Source organism: Meleagris gallopavo, chromosome 4 (assembly GCF_000146605.3).
Source record: "Meleagris gallopavo isolate NT-WF06-2002-E0010 breed Aviagen turkey brand Nicholas breeding stock chromosome 4, Turkey_5.1, whole genome shotgun sequence".
Classification (NCBI taxonomy): domain Eukaryota; kingdom Metazoa; phylum Chordata; class Aves; order Galliformes; family Phasianidae; genus Meleagris; species Meleagris gallopavo.
Genome location: NC_015014.2, coordinates 33,089,304 through 33,094,022, shown reverse-complemented (window position 1 = coordinate 33,094,022; position 4,719 = coordinate 33,089,304).

Below are 4,719 nucleotides of genomic sequence, written 5' to 3'. Positions count from 1 at the left end.
TTTTCCTTGCAAACTTGATGACAGGTGAATTTTGGAGAGAAGTTTTGGTTTCATTGAGGTATTAGACATTTTGTTCATCAAGATGCTTGCCTCCTTTCTCCATCACCAGAACAAAGTTTCATTCATCTAGAGTCATCGTGTACCACGTGTTTGGTATATTTTAGTTCATGTGCAGGAGTTTTTCAGACTCCTACTTCAGTAGCATGCTTTCATAAGATTACTGTCAATGAGAGTCATAGGAACCACAGTGAAGTTTTTATCTCTTGCAAAGGTGTTAATTATCCACTTTTGATCACAGACTGTTGTTGACTTAACTCTTTAAATGTTTTCCTGGCCCTTTAAAAAGAATTTTGAATAGTTGAGATTACATTCATGTTTACAGATCTCATAGTTCCAAGCAGTAACCACTAGAAGAATGCCTTTTTCATTAGGGAAACTCGTGTAAACGTGTTGAAGTAAAGGTTTGAATAAAGAATTGAGTGGTAGTTGTTCTTCGTTTGATTTTTAAACCCTCAAAAAGAGCACTTCTTTCCTTCTACAGCCTTTTGTCAGTTTTTCTTCACAGTCAAGCTACAGTAGATCTTCATGACCTGGCCTTCATTTAAGAAATGGAGAACTAATTCTATAAAAAGAGTTCAGTCGATAACAAAAGTATAGAAGCTTAAAAAATAATAGAACTGAAGCATATTTTAGTACACCATGCAGAATGGAGCACTTCCTTCCAAAGTCGCTGTGATCCTAACACTCAAAATCTCCAAGCTATCAGACAGGTGGCTGCTGTATTTTCTGTTGAGCAAGAGCAACTGTAACAGTATCCGTTACAACTAGTAATCAGACTGTCCATGTTGCAGCATGTTTTTAGTAGGTATTAGAACAATTTTCAGATGAATACAAGGGATTCCAGAAAATACAGGAGAGAGTTGCTGGCTGTATTTATAAGAAAAGACAGGAGAAATCATGAAATGATTTTCTTGTATTTCTTGATTCTTATAGGATTACAGTTTTCTGATTCACCAGTGCATGTGATAACATTTTCGCTGGGACATAAAGAATGAAGGAAAGTATCCTTTGGATGGCTTGCAGAACAGGGACGAATTAAGCAAGGAGTGAAGTAGGAAATCAGAAGTTGCCGTGTTGGATTGGAACAGTGGTTTTAGCTAGATTAATATTGTTCCTGACAAGGGCAAGTAGCCACTGTATCAGGTGCAAAAAAAAAAAAACAACCGAAGTGAATAATTCTTCAAGGAAAAAATTAAATAATGTTTCCTGCAAGAATATCAACAACAAAAAAAAAACTCTTGGCTTTACAAATTTAACAGATCTGAAAATAATTGACAATTGGGAATGTTTCCTCAAAACCTGTTTTGAAGTCATTTTTCATTGAAATGATCAACATCAGGATGGACCAAAAAACAGTTCTAATAGCGTCATGCAACTGGCTGGGGATTGACTGGTTAGGGAGCTGCTTTGCCATAAGCAAGGTGCGAGTTCCTCTGGACAGGTTGAACAAGTCAGCACTGTGTTTGTATCGTTTCTAGAGTTGCTATGTAGGGATTTCCTTCTCAGAGATGCTCAAAAGCCATCAGGTGGCTGGCTGTGGGTGACACTGCTTGAGCTAGTGGCCTCCAGAAATCACTTCCAAGCTCAGCCATTCTGTGATGAAGATTAATGGCATACTGGGCTGCATTAAAGAGCTTAGTCAGAAAATCGAGGGAAGTGGCTGTCCCATGCTCCGTTCTGTTCTCCTGTGGCTACATCTCAAGTCATGTTTTCAGGGCACCAAGAACAGAAGAGACACTGATAAACTGAACAAAGTCTAGTGGCTCACAGATACCACTATGATGGTTAAGAACCCATGATGTATGGAGAGTGGTTGAGGGAATTGAAGTTTCTGAGATTGAACGGAAAGTCATCCTCTCAGTCTCTAAAAGGAGATTATAGAGAGGATGGAGTGGGGCTCTTGCTGGGGGCATGCTACACAAAGACAGAAGAAACAATCATGGGGAATTCTGGACTCACAGTGGAAAAATACTCAAAAAGAGTGTGTTTGCAAAGGAATTATGTGATTATCTAGGTGATAATTTAGATGGTTATCTGTGGGGGTTGTTTGATCACGGAATCATCATAGAATCTCATAATTGTTTGAATTGGAAAAGGCTATTAAAAGTTATCCAGTCCAACTCTCTTGCATTGGGCAGGGCATGTTCAGCTAGATGAGGTTGCTCAGAGCCCCATCCAGCCTGACCTTGAATGTCTCCAGGTATGGGACATCCATGACATATCTGGGCAACCTGTGCCAGTGCCTCACCACCCTTGCTGTAAAATACTTCTTCCTTATGTTCAATTTAAATCTCCCCTCTTTTAGTTTGAAACCATTTCATACTGTCCTGCATCACAGCAGCCCCTGCTGAATGGGGGCTTCCCTTCTTTATTATAACCTTCCTTTGGGTACTGAAAGTCAACTCTGGTATCTTCCTGAGAACTTTTCTTCTGAACGCTGAATAGCCCCAGCTCTCTCTCTCAGCCTGTCCTTGTAGGGGAAGTAGAATCATAGAATCACAGAATCACCAGCTTTGGAAAAGACCTCCAAGATCATCCAGTCCAACTATCCACCTACCACCAATATTTCCCCACTAAATTATGTCTCTTAATGTCGTATCTAAATGTTTATTGAACACCTCCAGCAACGGTAGCTCAAGCAGCTCTCTGGGCAGCCCATTCCAGTGCCTGACCACTCTTTCAGAGAAATTTTTTCTAATATCCAACCTGAACCTCCTCTGGTGCAACATGAGGCCCTTCCCTCCAGTCATATCGCTGCTTACGCAGGAGAAGCGGCCAGCCCCCTTCTTGCCACAACCTCCTTTCAGACAGTTGTAGAGAGCTTTTCATTCATTTGTTCCATTTAAAACTTCAAGCTGTTACAAAGCATGGTCTTGCACAACTTCAGGAGAAGGCTTTACTGTGCCACGGTTTCCTAACCTTCTGGCAGGTACCCTGACACACAATACCATTTATCAAGCCTCTGGAAACCTTGGCCTCTTCGTCATACAGATCTCTTGTCATGTGGTTACTGGAGAGACCTTTAGGCTCTTCTTTTGGCTTTTATACATTAACAGTTGATGGTACTTACTAATGATCTCACTAATAGGTTTTCCATGTATGCAGAACGGCCAATAGATCTTTATGTCAGCAGATATTCATGCGCAAAAATCTCTATGGCAAAGATACTTAAAGGTGTTGGAGTTGCTACAGAACTTTTTTAGAACAAGACTGTGAAATAACTAAGAAGTCAAGCAACAGAAAAGGGTAATTGTTGCCCATTCTTAACTTTTCTCATTTAATTGTTGGCCATAGTAAATATAATGCAGTTAGGGCATTGCAAAGAGTGGCAGAAAAAAAAATCTTTTCAGAAAGTAAACTTAGCAAGGTTATGAACTTCAGAGCTGGTGTTTCCATTGTAAGGTACAATTTGGGGCGACTGCAAGACAGAAAATGAATTACTGTCTAATATAGTCTGGTAAGTTAATTAACAAAGGGCAAAGGTTGGAACTGCACCTAATGCAGGTTAAGATGGAGTGCTGTATTTGCAGATGAAATTGTTTAATTTTTGCAAGACTTCTTTGTGAACTTGAATGGATTCCTTCTGTGTACATATAATCTATACTCAGTAATGTATATTCACAAGAATGATCATTGTTTTTTCCTCTTGGAGCCAAATGGATCTTTGTAAGAACAGTCTTCACAGTGAACATTGCCACAAGCAAAACTTAAGTCGCCAATTTCATTTTAGTTGAATGTACCCCATATCTTCTGAAAGTGTTCCCAGTACACCCACAAAGCAATACAAGTGTTAACCTCTACTAGTTTTGTTTCACACTTCTTTTCAAGTGAAAATCTACAGAGGCTGATACGAACGCACTGCTGATAAGACAGTTCTGTGAATTTGGCTCAATGATTTTTTTGGCATATGTATGAAAAACTGAATAGGCCCTTCAAGTTCTTGTTCTTTGCAATTTCCAGATGGATTATGTGTTTTGGATGCATTTTAGTTCTCTATTTGAGACAAAGAAAAGCCAAATGTGAGGTGTTATGAAAAAACAAAATCAAATTGGAGCAGTGTTGTTGACTGGTGTCACTGTGTGTTAACTGTTACTGGTGCAGTGTGATAGGATGGAGCTATAGAGTGAAAGTGTCACTTTGTGGAGAACTTTTTCTAAAGTTATTCTATAGTTACTCGTTGTGATGTAAACCAGCTCTTAAATTCTGAGGTGATGTTATAGGTACTATGTACCTTTAGGAGTAAGCACTGTTTGGCAACCAATGCAATAGCCTTGGTAGATTTAAGACAAGGAGAGGCTTTATGGTGGCTGTAAAAAAAACTGGAATTTGGCAAACATAGTAGGTAGCTCATTGGTACAGTACTTGTTTTCTGTGTGGACTGGGGAAGGTCACTTAAGAGGTAAGGACACTGCTTGTCTGGACAGTCTGTGCCAGTGCTCCGTCACCAATACAGTACAGAAGTACTGCCTGATATTTAGATGGTGTTCCAGTTCATGTCTATTGCTTCTTGTTCTGTCACTGAGCACCACTGAAATAGCCTCAGAAGTATGGAACTACGTGGTTACTTGCTTCTGCTTTACTTCTAAACTGTAAAATGTGAGAGTGTTCCGTACATGCCTTGTTTCTTCTTCCTTTTTTTTGTTTGCTTGTTTTTGGTGT